This window comes from Saccopteryx bilineata, chromosome 5, assembly GCF_036850765.1.
Source record: "Saccopteryx bilineata isolate mSacBil1 chromosome 5, mSacBil1_pri_phased_curated, whole genome shotgun sequence".
NCBI classification, from domain to species: Eukaryota; Metazoa; Chordata; class Mammalia; order Chiroptera; family Emballonuridae; genus Saccopteryx; species Saccopteryx bilineata.
Genome location: NC_089494.1, coordinates 189,307,983 through 189,328,979, shown reverse-complemented (window position 1 = coordinate 189,328,979; position 20,997 = coordinate 189,307,983). Strand labels below are relative to the sequence as shown.

At 37.7% G+C, this 20,997-nt stretch overlaps 1 protein-coding gene and 1 non-coding gene across 3 annotated transcripts in view; one reads left to right on the top strand and one right to left on the bottom strand.

The window, feature by feature from the left end:
* Positions 1–20,997, top strand: part of GRID2 (glutamate ionotropic receptor delta type subunit 2) — a 1,655,975-nt gene that overhangs the window by 567,298 nt on the left and 1,067,680 nt on the right. The window lies entirely within an intron of this gene.
* On the bottom strand, positions 10,003–10,109 carry LOC136307076 (U6 spliceosomal RNA). The gene has a single exon (XR_010725768.1). It is a non-coding gene; the product is annotated as a U6 spliceosomal RNA (small nuclear RNA).

Here is a 20,997-nt window from a genome sequence, read left to right as displayed (position 1 = left end):
ACGGGGTTTTCCAACCAGATTCAAAGAACAAAAGAAAACAACACCACAAGTAACAGCTCCACCAAGAACACAATAAAACCAAACTTAAACTGTGACAACAAAGGAAAAAAAAGGGGGGAGTAGCAAAGGACGATGAAGTGCAGAAATACTTATAAGATAGGGTACTACAATGAATATGGTAGGTACCCTTTTCATTACTTAATGGTAACCACCCTTGAAAAAACCACCACAAAAACACTTGACTTAAAAAAGGTAGCAACAGAGGAAAGAAGTATGGAACACAAACAAACAAAAACAAATGATAGAAAAACAAAAGAGAAGAATCAAACTAGATACAAAACTAACAGAAAGCAATTTATAAAATGGCAGTAGGGAACCCACAAGTGTCAATAATTACACTAAATGTAAATGGATTAAACTTACCAATAAAAAGACACAGAGTAGCAGAATGGATTAAAAAAGAAAATCCAACTATATGCTGCCTACAAGAAACACATCTAAGCAACAAGGATAAAAACAAATTCAAAGTGAAAGGCTGGAAAACAATACTCCAAGCAAACAATACCCAAAAAAAGGCAGGTGTAGCAATTCTCATATCTAATAATGCTGACTATAAGACAGAAAAAGTACTCAGAGACAAAAATGGTCATTTCATAATGATTAAGGGGAAGTTGAATCAAGAAGACATAACAATCCTTATTTTATATGCACCAAACCAAGGAGCACCAAAATATATAAGACAGCTACTTATTGACCTTAAAACAAAAACTAACAAAAATACAATCATACTTGGAGACCTCAATACACCGCTGACGGCTCTAGATCGGTCATCCAAACAGAGAATCAACAAAGACATAGTGGCCTTAAACAAAATACTAGAACACCTGGATATGATAGACATCTACAGGACACTTCATCCCAAAGCGACAGAGTATACATTTTTCTCTAGTGTACATGGAACATTCTCAAGAATTGACCATATGTTGGGCCACAAAGACAATATCAGCAAATTTAGAAAAACTGAAATTGTACCAAGCATATTTTCTGATCATAAAGCCTTGAAACTAGAATTCAACTGCAAAAAAGAGGGGGAAAAACCCACAAAAATGTGGAAACTAAACAACATACTTCTAAAAAATGAATGGGTCAAAGAAGAAATAAGCGCAGAGATCAAAAGATATATACAGACAAATGAAAATGAAAATACGACATATCAGAATCTCTGGGATGCAGCAAAAGCAGTAATAAGAGGAAAGCTCATATCACTTCAGGCCTATATGAACAAACAAGAGAGAGCCGAAGTAAACCACTTAACTTCACACCTTAAGGAACTAGAAAAAGAAGAACAAAGACAACCCAAAACCAGCCGAAGAAAGGAGATAATAAAAATCAGAGCAGAAATAAATGAAATAGAGAACAGAAAAACTATAGAAAAAATCAATAAAACAAGGAGCTGGTTCTTTGAAAAGATCAACAAAATTGACAAACCCTTGGCAAGACTCACCAAGGAAAAAAGGCACAGGACTCAAATAAATAAAATCCAAAATGAAAGAGGAGAGATCACCACAGACATCATAGATATACAAAGAATTATTGTAGAATACTATGAAAAATTATATGCCACCAAATACAATAATCTAGAAGAAATGGATAAATTCCTAGAACAATACAACCTTCCTAGACTGAGTCATGAAGAAGCAGAAAGCCTAAACAGACCAATCAGCAGGGAGGAAATAGAAAAAACTATTAAAAACTTCCCCAAAAATAAAAGTCCAGGCCCAGACGGTTATACTAATGAATTCTATCAAACATTCAAAGAAGACTTGGTTCCTATTCTACTCAAAGTCTTCCAAAAAATTGAAGAAGAAGCAATACTTCCAAACACATTCTATGAGGCCAACATAACCCTCATACCAAAACCTGGCAAGGATGGCACAAAGAAAGAAAACTACAGACCAATATCTCTAATGAATACAGATGCTAAAATACTAAACAAAATACTGGCAAACCGAATACAACAACATATTAAAAAAATAATACATCATGATCAAGTGGGATTCATCCCAGAATCTCAAGGATGGTTCAACATACGCAAAACGGTTAACGTAATACACCATATCAACAAAACAAAGAACAAAAACCACATGATCTTATCTATAGATGCAGAAAAGGCTTTTGATAAAATACAACACAATTTTATGTTTAAGACTCTCAACCAAATGGGTATAGATGGAAAATATCTCAACATGATAAAGGCCATATATGATAAACCATCAGCCAACATCCTATTAAACGGCATAAAACTGAGGACTTTCTACCTTAAATCAGGAACAAGACAGGATTGCCCACTCTCTCCACTCTTATTCAACGTGGTGCTAGAATTTCTGGCCAGAGCAATCAGACAAGACAAAGAAATAAAAGGCATCCATATCGGAAAAGAAGAAGTAAAGGTATCACTTTTTGCTGATGATATGATCCTATACATCGAAAACCCGAAGGACTCCACAAAAAGATTATTAGAAACAATAAACCAATACAGTAAGGTCGCAGGATACAAAATTAACATACAAAAGTCCATAGCCTTTCTATATGCCAACAATGAAATATTAGAAAATGAACTCAAAAAAATAATCCCCTTCACGATTGCAACAAAAAAAAATAAAATACCTAGGAATAAACATAACAAAGAATATAAAGGACCTATATAATGAAAATTACAAAGCATTGTTAAGGGAAATCGAAAAAGATACAATGAGATGGAAAAATATTCCTTGTTCTTGGATAGGAAGAATAAATATAATCAAAATGGCCATATTACCCAAAGCAATATACAAATTTAATGCAATTCCCATCAAAATCCCTATGAGATTTTTTAAAGAAATGGAACAAAAAATCATCAGATTTATATGGAACTATAAAAAACCTTGAATAGCCAAAACAATCCTAAGGAAAAAGAATGAAGCTGGGGGCATTACAATACCTGACTTTAAACTATATTATAGGGCCACGATAATCAAAATATATGGTATTGGCAGAAAAATAGACACTCAGACCAATGGAACAGAATAGAAAGCCCAGAAATAAAACCACATATATATGGTCAAATAATCTTTGATAAAGGGGCCAACAACATACAATGGAGAAAAGAAAGCCTCTTCAACAAATGGTGTTGGGAAAACTGGAAAGCCACATGCAAAAGAATGAAACTCGACTACAGCCTGTCCCCGTGTACTAAAATTAATTCAAAATGGATCAAAGATCTAAATATAATACCTGAAACAATAAAGTACATAGAAGAAGACATAGGTACTAAACTCATGGACCTGGGTTTTAAAGAACATTTTATGAACTTGACTCCAATGGCAAGAGAAGTGAAGGCAAAGATAAATGAATGGGACTACATCAGAATAAAAAGTTTTTGCTCAGCAAGAGAAACTGATATAAAAATAAACAGACAGCCAACTAAATGGGAAATGATATTTTCAAACAACAGCTCTGATAAGGGCCTAATATCCAAAATTTACAAAGAACTCATAAAACTCAACAACAAACAAACAAACAATCCAATTAAAAAATGGGAAGAGGACATGAACAGACACTTCTCCCAGGAAGAGATACAAATGGCCAACAGATATATGAAAAGATGCTCAGCTTCATTAGTTATTAGAGAAATGCAAATCAAAACTACAATGAGATACCACCTCACCCCTGTTAGATTAGCCATTATCAACAAGACGGGTAATAGCAAATGTTGGAGAGGCTGTGGAGAAAAAGGAACCCTCATTCACTGTTGGTGGGACTGTAAAATACTACAACCATTATGGAGGAAAGTATGGTGGTTCCTCAAAAAACTGCAAATAGAACTACCTTATGACCCAGCAATCCCTCTACTGGGTATATACCCCAAAACCTCAGAAACATTGATACGTGAAGACACATGTAGCCCCATGTTCATTGCAGCACTGTTCACAGTGGCCAAGACATGGAAACAACCAAAAAGCCCTTCAATAGAAGACTGGATAAAGAAGATGTGGCACATATACACTATGGAATACTACTCAGCCATAAGAAATGATGACATCAGATCATTTACAGCAAAATGGTGGGATCTTGATAACATTATAAGGAGTGAAATAAGTAAATCAGAAAAAAACAAGAACTACATGATTCCATACATTGGTGGAACATAAAAATGAGACTAAGAGACATGGACAAGAGTGTGGTGGTTACCAAGGGTGGGGGGAGGGAGGACATGGGAGGGAGGGAGGGAGAGAGTTAGGGGGAGGGGGAGGGGCACAGAGAACTAGATAGAGGGTGGCGGAGGACAATCTGACTTTGGGCGAGGGGTTTGCAACATAATTTAATGACAAAATTACCTAGACATGTTTTCTTTGAATATATGTACCCTGATTTATTAATGTCATCCCATTACCATTAATAAAAATTTATTATAAAGAAAAAAAAAAGTCTGTGTTTCTATATCGGGGCAGAATTCTATATAGCTAAAAAATGATTCAGATTCAGCTTAGTTAGAGTCTATAACCCTCTTAGAAATGTTAGGATTTTGAATGTGACTACAGGGACCCCTGCTTTTGCTATCCAGAAACTACTCAGGCCATGTTAATGTGTTCAAATACTTTAAAATTTACTTGAAAATGTATTCTGCCTTTAGAATCTCTGACTCTGAGATAAGTCATACATTTGAAGACTATAATAGAATTTACACTGGATTAGCAAATTAATTCCTTTAAAAATAATTTTAATTAATGAAAATATTAATCCTTTACCCCAAATTCATGTTTTTTTTAAAATTAACAATTAAAATAATAATTTCGCTAAAACAAATCAGATTTGATTATGAGTGCCCTATTTTACTGTAAATCACATACATTCCAAAAGTTTTATAAACATTACCTTGTGCCTTGATTTCTGTGTAACAAAGAAGAAAAGAGAACTCTGTAGTCCAAAATGGCTTTCCCCATCTTGACTGCATACTGGAAAATACAGATACTATTTCTTCATGATATGTTTCTTGGGAATATTAAGACTCTATACCTAGATGGAATAGAGTAGTTCACCTTCCCACTACGTATCGTCTTTCACTTATTGCCAGTGGAACAGGGGTCCAAATATATTGTGTCTGGCTTTTACTCTGCAAAACTACTTGATAGTAGCATCACAAGATGTAATTCAAATTAGGAGCTTGTCTTCCACAGTAGTTTACTAAGATCTTACTCTCAGAACCCCTTTACAATACTAAAGAATATTGAGAACCCAAAGACCAAAGAGTTTGGCAAATGACCAATCCAGCCCTCTCTTGTTTTTGTAAATAGTTATAGAACAGAGCCACTCGTTTATTTTTGTTTCTGTCTCTGGCTGTTTTCTCACTGTAGCAGCAGAGTTGAGGAATGTGGCAGGTGCCATATGGCCTGCTAAACCCAAACTGTTTACTATTTTGTCCTTTACTGAAAACATTCGCCAGCCTTTGATTTATGTGGAGCTTAACAATTGATGTTTACCATATTACAAATTAAAGCTTAGAATTATTTATTTATTTATTTATTTATTTATTTATTTATTTATTTTTAGCAAGAAAGAAACAGAAAGGGAAAGAATGACAGACAGGGACAGACAGGAAAGGAAGTGGTAAGAAGCATCAGTTCTTCATTTCAGCACCTTAGTTGTTCATTGATTGCTTTCTCATCTGTGATTTGACTGGAGGCCTCCAGCGGAACCAGGGACCCCCTGATTAAACCAGCGACCTTGGGCTCAAACCAGCAACCTTGGGCTTTAAGCCAGTGATCTTTGGGCTCAAGCCAGCAACCATGGAGTCATGTCTATGATCCTACATTCAATCTGGCCACTCCACGTTCAAACTGGTGAGCCCGCATTCAAACTGGATGAGCCCACGCTCAAACCGGCAACCTTGGGGTTTTCTAACCTGGGTCCTCAGTGTCCCAAGTTGATTCTCTATCCATTGCATCACTGCCTGGTGATGCAAAGCTTAGAAAATTTTAAAATTGAGAAATAAACAACCATAATCCCATTAGTCATTAGAAGTAAAGGTCATGCAGTCTTTGGAAAACCACTGTACATTCATAAGAAAATGAAAATGAAAGGAGCAAATAAAAAATTGGTATTATTATGTAAATAGTTTAACTTTCTGTGAGTCCCTGAATGTGTATAAGAAACACTAGGGGTCCTTAGACCATAAATTGAGAACTACTGGACTAGCAGCTGCTAAATACATATTTGAATGAATCAGCAATACCAACAAAGGGAACAAAAATTTTCATAGTGCTTTACAGTTTACAAAGGATTTTTAGATCTATTTCTATTTTAAGGAAGTTTAAGGAGTCAAGATATCAAAGTAAATGGTTTTGATATAAGACATGTTAGACCATGTTTGTGATCAGAAGAGAAAAATAATTCTATAGATTAATGAAGATGATTAAGGATATATAAAAAAGAGGATTAATTTAAACTGGGCTATATAAAGGCACTTAAGTACTTAGTTGAATTTTTACTATAATGCAGAAAGGAATAAGATATAGACAAGAAATATGAGATAGTAATGTAATATGTAGTTGAATAGAAGAAAAATATGCCTGACTTGTGATGGTGCAGTGGATAAAGCATTTACCTGGAATGCTAAGATTGCTGATTGGAAATCCTGGGCTTGCCTGGTCAAGGCACATATAGGAAATAATGCTTCCTACTCCTCCCGCCCTTCTCTTTCTCTCTCCTCTCTAAAATGAATTTAAAAAAACAAAAACAAAAAACTGGTCAACTTTTTTTAAAAAAGAAGAGGATTCTTGGGAATAGTGAAGCACAAATCATCAAAAGAAAATCTTCAAATGAGGGTTGCTGGTAGAAATTTTACAATGAAAGACAAATTGCCTTAAAAAAGTTAGTAAAAACTATTCTGTTTGAATCTCTATTGGTTTACCCCTTCAAGTAAAATATCTTTTTTTATAAATTTTTATTAATTTTAATAGGGTGACATCAATGATCAGGGTACATATGTTCAAAGAAAACATGTCGGGTTACGTTGTCATTCAATTATGTTACATACCCATCATCCAAAGTCAGATTGTCCTCCTTTACCCTCTATCTAGTGTTCTTTGTGCCCCTCCCCTTCCCCCTTTCCCTCTTCCTCCCTCTCCTCCCCCCCAACCACCACATTCTTGTCCATGTCTCTTAGTCTCGTTTTTATGTCCCACCAATGTATGGAATCATGCAGTTCTTGTTTTTTTCTGATTTACTTATTTCACTCCATATAATGTTATCAAGATCCAACCATTTTGTTGTAAATGATCTGATGTCATCATTTCTTATGGCTGAGTAGTATTCCATAGTGTATATGTGCTACATCTTCTTTATCCAGTCATCTATTGAAGGGCTTTTTGATTGTTTCCATGTCCTGGCCACTGTGAACAGTGCTGCAATGAACATGGGGCTGCATGTGTCTTTACATATCAATGTTTCTGAGTTTTTCAGATATATACCCAGTAGAGGGATTGCTGGGTCATATTTCAGTTTTTTGAGGAACCACCATACTTTCTGCCATAATGGTTGTACTACTTTACATTCCCATCAACAGTGTATGAGGGTTCCTTTTTCTCCACAGCCTCTCCAGCATTAGCTATAACCTGTCTTGTTGATAATAGCTAATCTAACAGGTGTGAGGTGGTATCGCATTGTAGTTTTTTTTTTTTTTTACTTTTTTTTTTTTTTTTTCATTTTTCTGAAGCTGGAAACAGGGAGAGACAGTCAGACAGACTCCCGCATGCGCCCGACCGGTTTCCACCCGGCACGCCCACCAGGGGCGGTGCTCTGCCCCCCAGGGGGCGATGCTCTGCCCATCCTGGGCGTCGCCATATTGCGACCAGAGCCACTCTAGCGCCTGAGGCAGAGGCCACAGAGCCATGCCCAGCGCCCGGGCCATCTCTGCTCCAATGGAGCCTTGGCTGTGGGAGGGGAAGAGAGAGACAGAGAGGAAAGCACGGCGGAAGGGTGGAGAAGCAAATGGGCGCTTCTCCTGTGTGCCCTGGCCGGGAATCGAACCCGGGTCCTCCGCACACTAGGCCGACGCTCTACCGCTGAGCCAACCGGCCAGGGCTCTTATTGTAGTTTTGATTTGCATTTCTCTAATAACTAATGAAGATGAGTATCTTTTCATATATCTGTTGGCCATTTGTATTTCTTCCTGGGAGAAATGTCTCTTCATGTCCAATTCCCATTTTTTTTATTGGGTTGTTTGTTTGTTGTTGAGTTTTATGAGTTCTTTGTATATTTTGGATATTAGGCCCTTATCTGAGCTGTTGTTTGAAAATATCATTTCCCATTTAGTTGGATGTCTGTTTATTTTGTTGTTAGTTTCTCTTGCTGAGCAAAAACTTCTTAGTCTGATGTAGTCCCATTCATTTATCTTTGCCTTCACTTCTCTTGCCTTTGGAGTCAAATTAATAAAATGCTCTTTAAAACCGAGTACCATGAGTTTAGTACCTATGTCTTCTTCTATGTACTTTATTGTTTCAGGTCTTATGTTTAGATCTTTGATCCATTTTGAGTTAATTTTAGTACAGGGGGACAAACTGTAGTCGAGTTTCATTCTTTTGCATGTAGCTTTCCAGTTCTCCCAGCACCATTTGTTGAAGAGGCTTTCTTTTCTCCATTGTGTGTTGTTGGCCCCTTTATCGAAAATTATTTGACCATATATATATATATGTGGTTTTATTTCTGGACTTTCTATTCTGTTCCATTGGTCTGAGTGTCTATTTTTCTGCCAATACCATGCTGTTTTGATTGTCATGGCTCTATAATATAGTTTGAAGTCTGGTATTGTAATGCCCCTAGCTTCATTCTTTTTCTTTAGGATTGCTTTGTCTATTTGGGGGTTTTTATAGTTCCATATAAATCTGATGATATTTTGTTCCATTTCTTTAAAAAATGTCATTGGAATTTTGATGGGAATTGCATTAAATTTGTATATTGCTTTAGGTAATATGGCCATTTTGATTATATTTATTCTTCCTATCCAAGAACAAGGAATATTTTTCCATCTCATTGTTTTTTTTTTCAATTTCCCTTAATAATGTTTGAGGTTTTAGTTATATAGGTCCTTTATATTCTTTGTTATGTTTATTCCTAGGTATTTTATTTTTTTGTTGCAATCATGAAGGGGATTATTTTTTGAGTTCAATCTAATGTTTCAGTGTTGGCATATAGAAATGCTATAGACTTTTGTATATTAATTTTGAATCCTGCGAACTTACAATATTAGTTTATTGTTTCTAGTAATCTTTTTGTGGAGTCTTTGGGGTTTTCGATGTATAGGATCATATCATCTGCAAAAAGTGAAACCTTTACTTCTTCTTTTCTGATATGTATGCCTTCTATTTCTTTATCTTGTCTGATTATTCTAGCTAGAACTCCAGCACCAAATTGAATAAGAGTGGAGAGAGTGGACAACCCTGTCTTGTTCCTGATTTTAGGGGAAAAGTCCTCAGTTTTATGTCATTTCATATGATGTTAGCTGATGGTTTATCATATAATTGCCTCTATCATGTTGAGATATTTTCCTTCTATACCCATTTTGTTGAGTGTCTTAAACATAAAGTCGTGTTGTATTTTATCGAATGCCTTTTCTGCATCTATTGATAAGATCATGTGGTTTTTGTTCTTTGTTTTGTTGATATGGTGTATTATGTTAACTGTTTTACATATGTTGAACCATCCTTGAGATTCTAGGATGAATTGCACTTGATCATGATGCACTATTTTTTTAATATGTTGTTGTATTCGATTTGCTAGTATTTTGTTTAGTATTTTAGCATCTGTATTCATTAGAGATATTGGTCTGTAGTTTTCTTATTTTGTGCCGTCCTTGTCAGGTTTTGGTATGAGGGTTATGTTGGCCTCATAAAATGTGTTTGGAAGTATTGCTTCTTCTTCAATTTTTTGAATAGACTAGGAACCAAGTCTTCTTTGAATGTTTGAAAAAATATGGTACGCTTCACGAATTTGCATGTCATCCTTGCGCTGGGGCCATGCTAATCTTCTCTGTATCATTCCAATTTTAGTATATGTGCTGCCGAAGCGAGCACAGTAAAATATATTAAACATTTTAAATTCATTACTCAAAGTTTTGTGGAAGAAAACTAAGCATAGAAGATTTTAAGAAGAAATTTAAATTTATTTGGAGGGGGGTCCTATAGTGCCAAAGAATATTTCAACACTTTTTAAATATGAAGGTAATTTAAGTACTCTTCATACACTAATGTATCATTACTGTGCCTTTTATATGCTGTATTCTATATTTAAAATGTAGATTTGGATTTGAACTGGGATTTAGTTGTTCATGTAATTGTACTCAAATAAACCCTCTAGTATAATCTATAATCTAGTTATTGTGGTTAAACAATGTATGAGTTATGTTTTAGTCCCATAAACTTATAGGCATTTTTATTTAAAGTGTTTATGGGGAATGGCTTATGTATAAGGCTCAACTATGTGCTTTGCTCTTAAGGAAGATATTTAAATGCTGCACAGTATTCAACCATTCAACTGAAAGACTAGTTAAGCCTGACCATGCAGTGGTGCAGCAAATAGAGTATCAGACTGGGACAAGGAGGACCCAGGTATGAAACCCTGAGGTCGCCAGCTTGAGTGTGGGCTCATCTGGTTTGAACAAGGCTCACCAGATGAGCCCAAGGTCACTGGCTTGAACAAGGGGTTCCTTGATCTGCTGTAGCCCCCAGGTCAAGGCACATATGAGAAAACAACCAATGAACAACTAAGGTGCCATAATGAAGAATTGATGCTTCTTATCTCTCTTCCTTCTTATCTGTCCCTATCTGTCCCTCTCTCTGTCTCTGTCTCTTCCACACACAAAAAAAGAAAGACTACTTAAAAGGAAAATGGATATCAGCAATTATGAGTCTAAACCCATCTAGATATAAAATGTTCTATTATGTTATTGAAAACAAACACAAACTTCAGGAAGCTGTGGCATTTTACCTCCTTCAGTATTATACTTATGTTATTCACACAGCAGTATTAGAAAGTAATCTCTGTGGAGATACAAAGGGAAATATTTATTTTTCTGTTAGATACACACATGTGTAACTTTGTATTATATAATATATAATAGCTTTTAATTGGGAGATATGAAAATTGAATATCACAACCATGTTTAAGATGAATTAGGATGTGATATTTATAAATATTTTCATAGGTATCATTTACTAGATGTGTTATCAGACTACAGCCAGTCTGGGGTTTGGGTCACCTGTCACCGCAATAGCCAATTAATAGAGACTGAGCTGTTTTTTGAAAATATCATTTCCCATTTAGTTGGATGTCTGTTTATTTTGTTATCAGTTTCTTTTGCTGAGCAAAAACTTCTTAGTCTGATGTAGTCCCATTCATTAATTTTTGCCTTCACTTCTCTTGCTTTTGGAGTCAAATTCATAAAATGCTCATTAAAACCCAGGTCCATGAGTTTAGTACCTATGTCTTCTTCTATGTACTTAATTGTTTCAGGTCTTATGTTTAGATCTTTGATCCATTTTGAGTTAATTTTTGTACAGGGGGACAAACTATAGTCCAGTTTCATTCTTTTGCATGTGGCTTTCCAGTTTTCCCAGCACCATTTATTGAAGAGGCTTTCTTTTCTCCATTGTGTGTTGTTGGCCCCTTTATCAAAAATTATTTGACTATATATATGTGGTTTTATTTCTGGGTTTTCTATTCTGTTCCATTGGTCTGAGTGTCTATTTTTCTCAGAAACATTGATACGTAAAGACACATGCAGCCCCATGTTCATTGCAGCATTGTTCACAGTGGCCAGGACATGGAAACAACCAAAAAGCCCGTCAATAGATGACTGGATAAAGAAGATGTGGCACATATACACTATGGAATACTATTCAGCCATAAGAAATGATGACATCAGATCATTTACAGCAAAATGGTGGGATCTTGATAACATTATATGGAGTGAAATAAGTAAATCAGAAAAAACCAGGAACTGCATTATTCTATACGTAGGTGGGACATAAAAGTGAGACTAAGAGACATTGATAAGAGTGTGGTGGTTACGGGGGGAGGGGAGAGAGGGAGAGGGAAAGGGGGAGGGGGAGGGGCACAAAGAAAACTAGATAGAAAGTGACGGAAGACAATCTGACTTTGGGTGATGGGTATGCAACATAATTGAACGACAAGATAACCTGGACATGTTATCTTTGAATATATGTATCCTGATTTATTGATGTCACCCCATTAAAAAAATAAAATTATTAAAATTTAAATTAAAAAAATTAGAGACTGAGTCTGAGAGAAAACAGGTGTCTTTAATCAAGTTTGCTAGTACCTTGAGAAGACAGGCAGCATATTCTAGCCCAAAGCCTGCCTTACCATCTCAGTTGTGAGGGCTGATTATATACTTTTTCAAGTGGGATTAGTACAATGGGGGCATGCAGTTAGTCATAAAGTAAGATAGCTGGTTCCCAGCATTGTAAGACTCATCAAGCAGGATGACCAGTTCCCAGAATAGTAATTTCTTTTCTATGGCATTTCAATCTACTTGTGCTCTTTATTGTTTCTTGGAAGTCAGTCATTTGCTCAGGATAATGGGAACATCCCACTTCAATAGTTCTCCTCAGGGGTATGGGAACATCCCACTTCAGTAGTTCTTCTCAGGGGTATGGGAACATCCCACTTCAATAGTTCTCCTCAGGATAATGGGAACATCCCACTTCAGTAATTCTCCTCAGGGGTATGGGAACATCCCACTTCAGTAGTTCTCCTCAGGGTTTGGGAACATCCTACTTCAGTAGTTCTCCTCAGGGGTATGAGAACATCCCACTTCAGTAGTTCTCCTCAGGGGTATGGGAACATCCCACTTCAGTAGTTCTCCTCAGGATATGGGAACATCCCACTTCAGTAGTTCTCCTCAGGGGTATGAGAACATCCCACTTCAGTAGTTCTCTTCAGGGTATGGGAATATCTCACTTCAGTAGTTCTCTTCAGGATATGGGAACATCCCACTTCAGTAATTCTCCTCAGGGTATGGGAACATCCCACTTCAGTAGTTCTCCTCAGGATATGGGAACATCCCACTTCAGTAGTTCTCCTCAGGGGTATGAGAACATCCCACTTCAGTAGTTCTCCTCAGAGTATGGGAACATCTCACTTCAGTAGTTCTCCTCAGGGGTATGAGAACATCCCACTTCAGTAGTTCTCCTCAGGGTATGGGAACATCCCACTTCAGTAGTTCTCCTCAGGGTATGAGAACATCCCACTTCAGTAGTTCTCCTCAGGGGTATGAGAACATCCCACTTCAGTAGTTCTCCTCAGGGTATGGGAACATCCCACTTCAGTAGTTCTCTTCAGGATATGGGAACATCCCACTTCAATAGTTCTCCTCAGGGTATGGGAACATCCCACTTCAGTAGTTCTCCTCAGGGTATGGGAACATCCCACTTCAGTAGTTCTCCTCAGGGTATGGGAACATCCCACTTCAGTAGTTCTTCTCAGGGGTATGAGAACATCCCACTTCAGTAGTTCTCTTCAGGGATATAAGAACATCTGGCTTCAGTAGTTCTCCTCAGGGGTATGGGAACATCTCACTTCAGTAGTTCTCTTCATGGGTATAAAAACATCTGGCTTCAGTAGTTATCCTGCATTCCCTGGTGGGGGTGCTAAAGAAAATCTATGAAATAGATTACATATGGTGCACATATGTACATATGGTGTGTGTGTGTGTGTGTGTGTATAATTGATTGTATAGTATATCGATACCCTATCATTCCCCACTGTTAGTTTTTAACAGTCTTCTATCTACAAGATTAGTTTTATATGGAAGTAATTATTTTGCTTCTTTTCTGGGCCTGGAGCTGAAATGCCACTGAGGCCTAGATGTTGTCCCTAGGGGTTAATGGTTAAGTGCTACTTTCTGACCCCCCTGGTTTATTTCTCTGCTGAGATCTTTAACCTGCATGCCCAGCAATATGCTGGTGGAGGAAGGGTTTCTCTGGAGGCGATGTTTTTGTTTTCCTTGTTTTTCCCATTGCTAGGTATATGAGCTCCCCTCACTGGTGGCCTTTGGAGCCTGGCCCAAGGTCCTTGTTCTGCTCATTTGTCTAACTGTCTACTACATTCCCCCTCAAGGATCCTGGCTCAGAATTCTTTCAGAGAAAGGAGTGCAGGGTCTCTTCTGTAGATGCTTCTTGCTGAAGGGGGGTGACATTTTCCTTCAACGAGATTCTTGCTCCTTGTCAGAGGGATGATGAAGCCTGGGCATAGAAGGAGGTGCTGTTCCCTGAATGCAAGTAGGCCTTGTAACCTGGTAGAGGTAACTGGGTTACACATTTTAGTATTATTGGGGTAAAAGCTAGAATGACAGAACTATGAAACAATGTTAATAAGCCTGACTAGGCAGTGGCACAGTGGATAGAGCGTCGGACTGGGATGCGGAGGACCAAGGTTCAAGACCCTGAGGTCGCCAACTTGAGCGTGGCCTCATCTGGTTTGAGCAAAGCTCACCAGCTTGGACCCAAGGTCGCTGGCTTGAGCAAGAGGTTACTTGGTCTGCTGAAGGCACATATGAGAAAGCAATCAATGAACAACCAAGATGTCACAACGAAAAACTGATGATTGATGCTTCTCATCTTTCTCTGTTCCTATCTGTCTGTCCCTTTCTATCTCTCTCTCTGACTCTCTCTCTGTCCCTGTAAAAAAACAAACAAACAAACAAAAAACAATTTATAATTTCAAGTCAAAGGATAGGAGAGAAGCAAAACAATAGTTCAGGGGGTTGTAGCCAAAGAATTCAAGAAAATTTCAGGATCCTCTCTAGTTTCTGATATTCATAACTGTCTGTTAATAGATTTTACTAAAATATAATTTTCCTTCCTAAAATTACCCTTATTTTTATTAGAGAGACAAATTAAGATTAAACTAGTTTCAATATTAAGTCTAGTTTTCACTTGGTCTGGTAATTTGCATAAACACAACAAGAATAGTAACTGATCATATTGGCTTTTTACAATCTGCTTTGCTGGAATTTTATAAGGAATTTTCAAATTGAGTTTTAATCAGCCCCCAGGGCACACACAAAGCCAAACTATACAGTTGCCATTAGGCTCTGCCTGTAATACCTGCAAGTTTGGGTGAATTCCTCAAGCTCCTGAGGCCCCCAAGAACGTCTTAAAGTTCCTTTTTGGTATTTCCTAGGAAAGCAACCTTCGTTCCTTACCTGGAAATGCTAAGAACCATGACCTTACCTGGAAATGCAAGGTACCAGGCTGTTTTTTTCATTGGCTTTTATCAGCTTCAAAGTCTAGCTTAATTTCTTAAAGCTTTCTGGTGACATCCACAGTCCAAGCATGTCCTTTTGAGACATGACATTACTGTCAAAATCTTAGAAATGATCCTGTATCTTATAAAGAGAGCAGACTCTGATTTGATTTATGCAAATAAATACATAGCTATTATAATAATACTTACTCGTTAAGAGTTGCCAGATTCTGGAGGGATTAGGTATGGAGAAAAATGTAAATGCCCTCACATTATTTATAAAGATGTACTTATTAAACTGCTTTAAGGAAAGAACAAGATCTGTCATATCTGGAAAACAAAATGATTTAACACTTAACAATACTTTGAGCAAATTCAGAAAAATAATAATCAATTCCTATTTACCCTGGTCACTTGTCAGTACTTTCATGGATCCAGTCATTTTTCAGAGCTCTGCAAATCCTTATCCTGTGCAAAGGAATAATCTTGATTATTTATTTTCAGAAACCCATATTCTAGAATAAATTTAAGTCCTTCTTCATGGATCATCCTGAAGATGTTATACATTGCAAGTTTATCAGACCAAAACAGTGGCTGTTTCTAAATAACAAAAAGAAAAAATAAATTCAAAATATAAACTAATAAGTATTTCCAACCTTTCTTCCTGGACATTTGCATAAAGTCTGTTTGCCAGTCTTCAAAAGGATATTGCCCAGCATATTGTCATTCCTTTTATATTTGGTGTGTTAGGGTTGTTTTTTTGACAGAGCACACATGCAGCAGTTATATATCATAGTGTTTGGAAATTCCTGGACTAGTGACCCATGGCCTGACATATTCTGTTAGTGCATCTCTCCCACAGTGAGGGGACTCATGCAGATATTTTATAACAAGGGTTTTGTTTTTTGGTTTTTGGTTTTTTTTGGAGTAGTACTAGTCCTTTCTTATTTTTCCTCTATTTTCCATTGGAAGGGGGGGTCTCTTCCTGATTTGCCCCTTCCTCTGCTTTTCTGATATCATCTCCCATATATTCAAGGGAGAACTGAAAGGGGCAGTGAAACAAGTCCTCTGGCTGCCTCCTTAACAGGCTGGTCCGCCAGGATATTCCCTCTAGTCATCTCAGAGCCAGTTTTCTGATGACCTAGGAAGTGCATTACTGCCACGTGAGCTGGTTTTTGACCAACCTCTATCAACCTTAATATTTCAACGTGTTTAACTCCCTTTTTTAAATTAGAAGTAAGAAGTCCCCTTTCCTTCTAGATAGAGCCATGAGCATGCAAAATCAGAAAGGCTTACCTTGAATTCATGTATACATTTGCCTGCATTTCTTGTAACAATTTAAGAACTGTCGTTAGTGCGATCAATTCCACCTTCTGGGCTGAAGTGCCAGGTGCTAGTGCCTGGGCTTCAACCATTCTCTCAAGTGTCATGACTTCATAACCAGCTTTCTAGTTGCCTCTGTTTACATAATTGCTCCCATCCAGATACAAGGTTCATTCAGCCTTTTATAATGGTTGGCCCCGCAAGTCAATCCTGCTGGAGTAAAACTCATCAATTGTCTTGACACAAGTATGTTGTGGGAGTTCTGAATCCCCATTGTTTCTGAATGTTAGCTGGCCAGCTCTCTTCAGTGGTACTAGCGGTTTCCCTAGGTTTGAGTTACCTAGCAAGCTCTGGCAGAACCTGTAGGTGTAACTGCTGTTTTTCAGCAACAAAAGTTATTTGCGCTCTGAATTTAGCTAGCAAATTCTTGTCCAAGCAAGAGTATCAGGCACTCAGGAATGAAAAGAAACTTATGGGTTATCATGGAGTCCCCAATTAGGTCTTCAAGAGGTTCTAGAAAAGATTGATTTTGGGGTCTCCCAGAGACCCCAGTCACAGTTATAGGTTGATGAGACATTCTTGCTAAAGGAGTATTGATCACCGAAAGTGTTGCTCCTGTCTATATTTAAAAATCTATTGGTGCACCCCCACTGTTAGTTGTACTCGAGGTTCTGGGGCGGTTACTTTGATAGGTCGCTGAAGCAAAAGAATATCTGGGTTCTGTCATTCATCTGACTCTTCATCCTTCTCTAGTCAAATTTAAACTTCTCTGGGATCAGGTTTAAGATTCCCCCTTTTTGGCCATTCTTTCTCCTAGTGACCTTTCTGCTTCCAATATGCTCATTGATATTGGTTGGTTTTTTTGTTTGTTTGTTTTGTTTCTTTTGTTTTGCTCTGTTTTTGACAGAGAGAGAGAGACAGGCAGAGGTACAGATAGGGACAAACAGGCAGAAAGGGAGAGGGATAAAAAGCATCAGTTCTTCATTGCATCTCCTTAGTTGGTCATTGATTAGTTTCTCATATGTACCTTGACCCAGAGGCCACAGCAGAGCAAGTGACCCCTTGCTTAAGACAGTGACCTTGAGCTTCAAGCCAGCGACGATGGGGTCATGTCTATAATCCCATGCTCAAGACAGCGACCCTGCGCTCAAGGTGGTGAGCCCATGTTCAAGCTGAATGAGCTTGTGCTCAAGCCAGCGACCTCAGGGTTTTGAACCTGGTTCCTCTGTGTCCCAGTCCACTGTGCCACCACCTGGTCAGGCTGCTCATTGATTCTTGTCATAGTTTGGCCTTAGGTTCTTTTTCATCTTCCAGCCTTTTCCTTTATTACCCTGGCAAATGTTGTTTATTGCCTGGGTCAGAAACACTGTGGTCACCTGGGCATTCTTGTGTTCCTTTCCATTGAACACTTTGAAAATTATATCTACTAGCTGGGAGTTCATCCCTCTCCCTCCTTCTGATTTCTGTAATTTCCTCCTGGTGTCAGGAACACTCTTAGAAACAAAGGTCACATTAACCATCTGAGTATTCTCGAGCCTTTGGGTCTATGTTCGTATATTTCCTATAAGCCTGGTAAATGAGTTCAAGGAATTCAGAGAGGTCCTTTGTTAATTTCTGCTGAACTGCCTGAACTAGTTCTAAGCCTTTTTGTTTGGGTATCCTTCCTTTCAATTCTTCAAGAATGTAGCTCTTACAATAATCTAGATGGGGTATGTCTTCCCTGTTTGGGTCCCAATCCAGCTCCATGGAGGGCACTGCTATTTCAGGGGTGGGGTTGCTGTTGAGACTCTCCTGGTATAATTTTATCAACTTCTTCCCTCTGTATAGCTCCTTCTTAGCCTGTACAAACCTTCGGTGATTTTCAGAAACTTTCTTACCTATTCAGAATAATAAGTAACTAGAAAAAACTAGTTTTTAGAATAATATATTTTCTTCCTTTTCCTTTAAAATCTTCCCATACCTTATACCTTTTACCTTTAAAAGCATACAATGTCTTTCCAATTAATCAGAATTCTAAATTTCCAAAAACCACTTTCAGTGAGTAATAAGTTAGGAAATATCAATTTTAGATTGATAATTTTATGAACATATTTCATGTCCTTTAAAAACAGGTTCTTTCATTGGCAAAGTTATAGTGTATTTTCAAAAGATATAACAGAGATAGCAGGGACCTTTTGTAAACCAGGCAAAACATATTTTTTGTTAAGAACTTTAAAAGACATTAATTAAATTAGACTAGTCGTAATATTAAAAGCTTTTCTAGACCACCTGATTAAAAAAATTGGAATAGTTTTATATTTTACAGTATTATTAATAGTTGTAGAGAAGGCAAGACTCTTTATTTGTCCTTGGCAGCCTTCCAGGATGACTGAACAAAGAAGGTGGGGAAGCGCTACTGAGCCACATGGATTTTAAAAGTACCCCTTTTTTTCTTTACATTGAGGTCAGGGCATGACCCTTCTCATTTTTACAGCCTGACAGGGTCCAGACAGTTGTTACTTCTCCTACTGTTCTCAGGATTAGAACAGTTCCGAATCTCCAGGAGAAGGTTTTAAGCTATTTAAATGACCTGGTCTCCCCCCCCCCTTTTCTGAGTTTTACTGTTTGGAAAAGGGAGTGAGATCTTTCCCCCACTTTGAATTATTAATTTATTTATTTTTTCTCAGTAGAGTCTTTAAGATGAACAACCTGAAAGCTCGTGTATAACATAATAACCAAATTCTAAAAAAGACAAAGATCAAACAGAAGGTATTTATATACCAAATCCTCTAGGAGAGCCTGAGATACTAGTCTTTGAACCTTATCTCACATTAACCAGTACTCTAAATGACCTTTGAATGGTCTAGGCGGGACAAAAACCAAATGGTAGAGGCAGAGTATTTCTAGTACACATAGAATAGTAAAACTTTCACAGACAGACAGATCAGACAGACAAGAGCTCTCAAACTAAAACTGACTCCTCCTAGTTCACATACCTGAGTATAATTTGACAGTACAGAGACACAGGCATGATATATAAATAAAACCTGATAAATCCTAATAGCAGAGGTGCTACTTGTCCCTTAACTCTGAAGATAGTGAGCACAGAGCACAGCAATTAGTATGGCCAGGACTTACTGAGTACAAAACAAAGACACAAGGTTAGGGTTCAAAATTCCATTCTATTTAAGTTTAAATGAGTGCTTCTTATAAATTCCAATTTTAAAGCAACAATGCCTGAGCATTTAAGTACAGGAATGAGACTTTTATTTAGTTCAACACTAGAGCCAGCATTTTGCATGCAAGCACTTAATTCAGACCTCAAAAGAGCCACATCCTGGTTAATCCTAAATTGATATCATTTCATAGGTTTATAAATATAGGTTGACCAACCAGTCAGAATTCACCCCAAAGGACTTTAACCAGGAATAGAGATAGTGCCACCCATTCTACCAGACCAGATAGAGCTCCTTAACCAGAAACTGGAAAACCAAAATACAAGATATCCAGAAACTGACAGAACCAGAGAGGTACCTCTAACAGTTTTTTATGTGAACAATTGCTACCGGAAAATTTTTATGACTAGTCACAACCAGAAAATAAGCTTGCAACCAGATCAGAAAGATACCTCCCTGATCTCAGTCAGGGTGTTTAGTGACATGGAGCACTGGAGGATGAAATCACCAGAAATTCCCTGAGTAAGTACACACTTGTCAGCTGCTTCAGAAGTACTGTTGTCAGATCCTCTAGGATCCCCTAGTCTGAGCAAATGATGGGACCCACACCAGGGATGTTCAACAAAATCCCTGGACTTACCAGAATCCCGTGTAGGGTCTGTCCCATCTGGGTTGCTAGAAATATGTTACCAGACTACAACAGGTCCAGGGTTTGGGTCACCTGTCACCACAATAGCCAAAATAGAGACTGAGTCTGAGAGAAAACAGGTGTCTTTAATCAAGATTGCCAGTACCTTGAGAAGACAGGCAGCATATCCAAAGCCTGCCTTACCATCTCAGTTGTGAGGGCTGATTATATACTTTTTCAGGTGGGAGTAGTACAATGGGGGGCATGCAGTTAGTCATAAAGTAGGATAGCTGGTTCCCAGCATTGTAAGAGTCATCAAGTGGGATGGCTGGTTCCTGGAATCGTAATTTTTTCTCTATGTTGTTCTTTTCTAATTGTGCTCTTTTTGCTTCTTGGGCACCAGTTATCCATCTCCTCAAGGATATGGGAGCGTCCTTTTCCAGTAGTTCTCCTCAAGGGTACGGGAATGTCCGGCTTCAGTAGTTATCCTGCATCCCTGGGTGGGGGTGCTAAAGAAAATCTAAGAAATAGGTTACTTTTGGTGTACTTTTAGTACACACACACACACACACATATAATTGATTGTAT